This window comes from Pinus tabuliformis, chromosome 2_1, assembly GCF_031772625.1.
Source record: "Pinus tabuliformis cultivar Carrire ecotype Pingquan chromosome 2_1, CPIR1, whole genome shotgun sequence".
Lineage (NCBI taxonomy): Eukaryota > Viridiplantae > Streptophyta > Pinopsida > Pinales > Pinaceae > Pinus > Pinus tabuliformis.
This window is the reverse complement of record NC_142299.1, coordinates 157,195,582-157,203,722: the sequence shown is the minus strand read 5'-3', so window position 1 is coordinate 157,203,722 and position 8,141 is coordinate 157,195,582. Positions and strand designations below refer to the sequence as shown.

General features: G+C 37.2%; 1 pseudogene; it reads right to left on the bottom strand.

Moving 5' to 3' along the window:
* Positions 1-7,412: 7,412 nt before the first annotated feature.
* LOC149199209 (MDIS1-interacting receptor like kinase 1 pseudogene) lies at positions 7,413-7,871 on the bottom strand (annotated as a pseudogene).
* Positions 7,872-8,141: the final 270 nt, after the last annotated feature.

Here is an 8,141-nt window from a genome sequence, read left to right as displayed (position 1 = left end):
CTCCATGCCAAGAAAGTAATGCATGAGCCCCATGTCTTTCATCTCAAAATCTCTTGCAAGGTCCTCCTTGCAAGACTTTATCAACTGATCATCGCATGTCAGTATCAAATCATCAACATAAAGTACAATGATCAGCAATTTACCTTCCACCACTATGTGGTACAGGTTCGCATCCGCTTCACTCTTTGTGAATCCCAACCTGGTGAAGTAGCTTTCTATCTTGGTGTACCAAGCACAGGATGCTTGCTTCAGCCCATACAATGCTCTCTTAAGCTAGCACACATGCGACTCACGTCAAAGGTTTCAAAACCTTCAGGCTTCTCTATGTACACCTCTTCCTCAATCATGCCATTAAGAAAGGTTTTCTTCACATCCATCTGATGTATCTTCCAAACCATCTGTGTTGATAGTGCCAATATAGATTTGATTGACGAGTACCTTGCAATAGGAGCAAAGGTCTCATCATAGTCAATCCCCTCTACCTGTGAAAATCCATGGGACACAAATCTAGCCTTATGCTTCTCCACACTACCATTTGCAGCTTTCTTTAACTTGTAAATCCAATGGGACCTCACCACTAACTTGTCCTCCAAACTCAGGACCACATCTCAAACATTGTTATGAACTATGGAGTCATATTCCTCCACCATTGCATCAACCCAAACCGGTTATTGCACTATGTCCTTAAAGGAAGGTGGCTTTGTCACAACACATTCGCCCATAAGAGCCATGTATCTAGTGTACCTCTCTGGTGACCTCCTATGCCTACGCTAAGAAGTGGGTGCTTCCACATTCTCCCATGCATCATCCAACAATCTGTTAGCCTCTCTGGTACGCTTTCTTCCCTCTCTAGAAGACTCTACCTGAGTGGATGTCTCCACTCCCAGATCCTCTGCATGTGGTTGCTCCACATCAATCTGAGGCTCCTTAACCTTAAGAGCTAAAAGCTCCTCATCCCCATGTAGCTCAAGACCCCTCTCAAGGGAAACTCGTATGGCCTTCTCCTCATCGAATCTAACATCCCTGCAAACCATTATCATCCTGCTAGTCGGTAAACACACCCGATAGTTGTGAGGTGTATCACTGTACACCACAAATATCCCCAACTCTGTTGTCAGCTCAAGCTTATTTCGTGCATCTTTAGTCACATGGAAATATACCAATGACCCAAAAATCCTAAAGTGACCAACATCTGGCCTCTTACCGGAATAAGCCTCCTTTGGTGTCTTCATCTCAAGTATCTGATGTGGGCTACGGTTCTGAACATAAACCGTTGTGTTTCATGCCTTGGCCCACAAGTGAAGTGGTAGGCCCTGATCATGCAGCATCACCCTCGTTGCTCCTACTATGCTTATGTTCTTCCTCTCAGCCACCCCATTCTACTGAGGGTTATGGGGTGTCATCAACTCCCGTTTAATCCCTTACGTTACACAGAAGTTCTTAAACTCGTTTGATACATACTCACCACCGTTATCACTTCGTAGAGATTTAACCTTCTTTCCAGACTCTTTCTCCACCAATGCTTTAAACTCACAAAACTTTGTGAATGTTTGATCCTTTTTTTGCATGAAAAATATCCAACGTTTACGAGAATAGTCATCAACAAATATAACAAAATACCTATGTTTGGTCGTGGATGTTATCGAGAATGGTCCACACACATCTAAATGGACTCGCTCTAGAATAGCCTTTGCTCGATTGTCTCGTGAAAGAAAGATTGTGTATTTTCCTAAAGTACACCCCTTGCATGTATCAACTTGCTCAAGCATACCTTTGGGAAGACTGGTATAGATCTGTTGCAATATCTTTAAAGCCCCATGATGAAAGTTTCCCAATTACCTATGCCACAACTCGCCAACATCTCAGCTCTGCACCCTTTCTTCTTTTGTGCTCAAAGCATCACGCTCCTCTACCTCCATCTTATAGACATTCTTCACCCGAATCCCTATCTTCTTTACTTGACCCGTGGCAATGTCTTGAAGGAATGCCTTTCCTTTCGAGAATATCACATCGTAGCCTCTATCCTCAAGCATCGCAACAAATACCAAGTTCTTCTTCAGCCCAAGCACATACATACCATTCTTCAAGGTGAGTGGAGCCCCATGCTCCCTCTGAAAATTAATCGTGCCCAATCAAGTAACACTATACTTCCCGTTGTCACCCATATCAATATGCATCTGGAGATCTTTCACCTCCAAGTCACTGAATAACTCTTTGTCACCAGTCATGTGGAATGAAGCTCCACTGTATAAGTACCATACACTTCCCATCATTGATGACACCATGCATGCAATGATGGAAAAGTCTAATTTGAATTGAGAGGCCAAAGCCTCACCTGTCGCTCCTTAGACTTCTTCAGTGGACAATTTGTAGCAAAATGGCCCAGCTCATGACATTCAAAGCACTTAACTTTCATCATGTCTTTCTTATTACCTCCATGATAAAAATCTGATTTGGAATGGGAAACTTTCCCTTTCCCCTTATTTGCCTTAATTTCTAAGGCACGGTTCTCTTCATCATCAGTCTTTGATGAAGAGCCATCCCTAGTGTTCCTCCTAATCTCCTCCTGCATCAAATCTGACCACAGTTGTTCCTAATCTGGCAGCTTCTCCTGGCCATTGATAAAGTCCTGATAACTATGCCAACTCTTTTGGAGTCCTAGAATAGCAAGACTCACCATATCATCCTCGACAACTGTGATTCCAACACTTCCAGGTTCATCACGACATTGAGTGAACTTGATAAATTATTTTGGAATAGTCTCCTTTCTCCATTTTGATTTTTCAAAGTTTTTCCTTCACTGCCAATTTCCTTTGGTCACTATTGTTCTAATACAAGTCCGTCAATTTTTTCCACATAGCATATGGAGTTTCCTTGCCATGGAGACCCGAGACAATGTGGTCTCGAACTCCCTCAAGGATTATCCGCCTTGCCTTCGCCACACACTTATTCCATTCGGTCAAATTTTGTGCATCCGATATTGTTGGCTTAGGAATTTCTTGATCAACGAATTCCTTCAAGCCGTTATCCTCTAACATAGCCTCCATTCTATCCCTCCAAGCTATAAAATTTGAGTTGTCTTCCAAGGCATACTCAAGCCGCAAACTGTAGAACGCCATGTGCCGATCTTGAAGTATGTATTGCAAATTTGAATTTCACTTGTAACCCAAAACTAAAAACTTCGAAATCTCCTATAGTATATTGTTCTCAACTCCGATACCATGTAGAAAATACTATAGATTCACAAGCTCATGTAATGTACTAAAGCATAGGGCAAGAATCTACTTCTACTTTCAACTAGCAAAAACCAATAGATCAATGAAAACAATGGCACATAACACAAGATGTATTTGGGGAAAGCCACTACTCAAAACCCCACTATCTGTATTGCATATATCAAAAATATGAGTGAAGATACAAAGCTTGTTCTCACTAGAACAATTATGCACAAGTATGCTCAACTCTCTCAGCTCCCAAGCTAGATCTTGGCCAACACTTAGCCAATTTTGCAGCTCTCCAAGCTGCTGATATGTTGCATAATTCCTAGGATGAATAGCCTATATTTAAAGGGAATTCAAGCTTCCAAAACTGCACAATCCAAACATAGGATCAATCTCTTATGCATGCATGATATTTACACTCCAGTAAATAATACCATTGATAGTACATTGTCCCTGCACTCTAGTCTCAACTAGTTCTTTCTCTGAAATGACATGCATGAGTTTCTCATGAGGGAATATTCAATTAACTGGAGTACCACTAGTGGATGCATTAGTGCACCAATTGACTGTTAGTCCTCTATTAGTTCCAAAAACAATTTAGAACTAATTTAACTTAACTTAACTTAGTAAATTGAGTGATCTAATTTCCAACTCAATTTAAACTCATACTAGACCCCTAAAAACTTAGTAAATTGAGTGATCTAATTTCCAACTCAATTTAAACTCATACTAGACCCCTAAAACTTAGGGATAACATATACATGACTACAGAAAGACTTCCAACTCAAAATTCCTAATCTAATTAAGTTAATTAAACTTAATTAACTATTTACAAGTTGCTATGAGAATAGAATTCGGTTTTAATTCTCAGCTTAATTCAAAGACAAATTAAACTGGAATTTCTTGTTGCAATTTCTCAACACATTGATAGATATGACAGGTGGATTGGGAAACACATAGATCAAAATGGAAGACAAACTAAAACATAAACAAGAAGCCTACACAAGCAAATGAACAAGCATGCATCATTTGTTCGAGGCATGCAGATAGACCTTGGAGAAACATAGCTTACTCTTCACCCTCGATATATCTCAGTAGCTTGTAAGGAACATTCCTTTCTATCCATTGACAAAGTTCATCATTCAACAATTCTTGTATGAGTTCAAACCCTATAAGCCTCTCGTTATAACCACTAGGGATACACAAAAATACAAGAGCGCGAATGGCCAAGCCAAATTGAGTGATTTCGCATGAAGATCACCCAAATTACAAAAGGAGAACCACAAAACTCATGGTTTAAAAACGCAGAGGCCACACAGCTTGTGGCTCAAATACCATGTTAAACTTAGTCACAAAAATATACAGCAATTAGATGAAACATGAGATTCATTTAATTAACAGAATATAAATATTAATACATTTCATTGGCCCTTGGTTTTCATCTTCCAAGAGATCTCTCAGACTTCTATGACTTTTGGAATTCATCCACACCAACCCTAATGGATTAGGTATCCAAAATTCTTTAATGAAGTCCCTAATATTAAACCAAAATCACTTCATAATTTATCCCTTTTCGCATAGGGGAAGATTAGGGAGCTATCTTATTAAGATTTCCCTAATATTTCCCCCCACTCCAGGGGTGAGGTATGGAGGTTATATTAGGGAAATCTAAATATGAAATTGAGGATGGTGGTGGGGGGGTATATTAGGGAAATATTATTACTATTTCTCTAATATCTCACCCTTGTCCCCGCCCTATAATATTTCATTAATATCCCCCTGCACCCACCATCATCCTCCCCAAATTTCCTTAATATCTCACCGTCACCCTATAAGATTTCTCTAATAGCTTTCCCCACTACTACACACACCCTCATTCTTACAGATATTTCCCTAATATCCCCCTCACATTGTAACATTCCCCTAATATCTCTTCTCACCCCACCCTCACCCTTATTAAGATTTCCCTAATATCTATCCACCCTCACCTTTACATAGAAATAAATAAAACCCCAAAAAATTAATATAAACCAATTTTCACATTCTCTATTTTTAATTAATAAAACAAACTACAACCTAAAAAACTCTTTTACACTCCAAGCATTGAAAGTCCAAATATTAAAATAAATAAAGTGTGAATAAAGAACAAAGTGTATATTTCCATGATATCACTCTCTCTGCGCTCAACTTCACATAGAAATAAATAAACCCCAAAAAATTTAAGATAAACCAATTTTCACTTTCTCTATTATTAACTAATAAAACAAACTACCACCTAAAAAAAATTACCATCCAAGCACTAAAAGTCCAAATATTGAAATAAATAGGGTGTGAAGAAAGGACAAAGTGTTATATTTTTCCACCTTTAAATGTAAAGGTCTTATTAGTCCCTGCCTCGCCAGGGACTATAGCATTCGTCTAGTGCCAATATTTTTCCGAGTTTTTCGCAATTTTAAACAAAGTTTCTAAGAAAATGCTTAATATTCCTATTTTCTCGTAAATTCAAAAAAAAAAATCCAAAATTTTGTTAATTTTATTTTAATTTCCTTTGGTGAGTACTCTGACACTGACATTGTTATGCTATTACATTGCCCAATGATGTTAGAACTGACATAGTTGCAGGTTTTTTATAGATGGTGGGAGGTTAAACTAATCTCCAATTCACTGTGTAGAGTGCGGAGAAAGTTCATTGTGAATAGTGTAGAGGGACCTTTGCATTCCGCACAATGAACTTCCTATGCATTTGACACATTTAGAGTTGCTTGAAAATGAGTGCAGAAATGTGGGTGTTGCCTTTGCACTCCATATCCTTGAATATAGAACCAATTACAAAACAATTTTAAATCTCTCTATTGTTTAATTCCAATGGTAAAATCGAATATTCTATTGTTTAAATTTATTTTGCTTCATATAATTCGCTAAAATAAATTATACATGTTAAGAATGGTGAAAATTTAAATCTACTCAATCTTGATCACTATATGGAATTCAAACTTAACTTTAAATGCAATATTGCTAATTCACTTTAAACATTAAATTTACTTTAATAAACTTTTCAAAGACTCTCCACATTTAAATTTAAATTGTTCCTTAGTTGTTATTGATCCAAAAATTTTGGTATTGTGTTATTAATGGTCTGTGAGAATGCACTTGCATGACGCAACTTGGCACAATCAAGAGTAGCTTGCAGGCTTAAACATTTAGCTAATTTGAGTAAGTATATTCTCGAATCGTTCTTTGAAAGGCCATTAATCATTTTCTTTTTTTGCCTTCCTTTTATTCTATTTTTGGGATGTTCAACACGTCTACGCTTGGAGTGTTCAACTATAACTTTCATTTCATTTTTCTTTTCTCTTCATAGACATTTCTTTTTTTTAATAAGAGAGATGTTGAATGATTTGAAATTTGGGAACGTTGTTACAATAGTCTAGAACCATAGAATCCATTATGTTTATTAACTGTCTCTATGACTTATTGCATAATTAAGGTATTAAATTAAAAGAAATATATGATTAACAATTATTGTACGTCCTTAATGGTGCGAAGATCCTTTTGTGCGGAGTTTGCTGCACAGTGAAAAGCTCCACATAAACAAAACTCCACACTCATATAACAAATAGTTCATTGCTATAAATTTCATTGTGCTCATAAATGTGTAAGCTAAGGGAAATGTCAAACTTGCAAAGAATGGTTATTTCAATGCCTCGAGTTGCATATATTGATTAAAAATGATTTGACACAAACAATTGAACACCCACTCCAAAATGAAATATTAAGATCATAATTAATTATCTTTAAATTCAATAAAGATATGGTTCAATAAAGATACGGTGTTTTGAAATGTTAATTTGGAACATTCCTTTGTGAATTATTTTTATTAACTATCATAATTAATTATCTTTAATTCAATAAATATATGGTGTTTTGAAATGTTAATTTGGAACATTCTTTTGTGAATTATTTTTATTAACTATCCCTATACTTATTGCATAATTAAAGTATTAAACTAAAACGCATATATAAATAACAATTACCAAACATCCTTCATTGTGTGGAGGTCCTTGTGTGTGGAGCTTTGTTAATAAAGAAATCAACTTCTGCACAAAGAACAACAACAAAGCATCTAGCCATATGGAAGAAAAAAAGAAAAGTGAGAAACTCATCGCAGTCGGCATATGCGCATAAATTGAATTAAATGTTCTTGCATTGTGTGCTCACTGATTCATCTATTATCTTTGCCCGCCCAAAGTCTACAACACGGGCATCCAGGTTGGAATCGAGCATAATGTTATTGGATTTAACATCCCTATGAACCACAAGAGGAAAGCAGTGATGGTGAAGGTAATACAGTCCCTGAGCAATACCCACTGCAATGTTATACCTCGAAACCCAATCAACCAACAGATTGCTGCCGCAAGATCCCTTCCCGTGCAAGGCCTCTGCCAGGCTCCCGTTGGGCATGTATTCATAGATTAACAATGCGTGGACATCGTTGTAGCAGTAGCCGAGCAACCTGAGTATGTTTCTATGCCTAATATTTCCCAACAAATCGACCTCTCCAATAAAATAGGGATTGGAGGGGTCAATGTTGAGCTTCTTCTGTGATCTCCAAAACTTCTTGACAGCGATGACACCCTTAATCTTGGGCATCTTTATCTCGATTGCTGATTTGCCGAATATTCGGCAATCAGACGAACATGAGCACTATCAATTATTTGACGGCGCCCATGTCCATTAGATTGTTGAATATTTGGCGAATCAACAATTGAGTTAAGCTCAAGGCATACGAACAAACAAATTGTTTGCATTGAAATATAGAATAATCCACCGTGTTTGACATTATAGCGAACCAACTAAACCAAATATTGCATCTTATCTCTCAAGAAAACCATTATTTGTCGATATTTTTGTTCTTTTCAG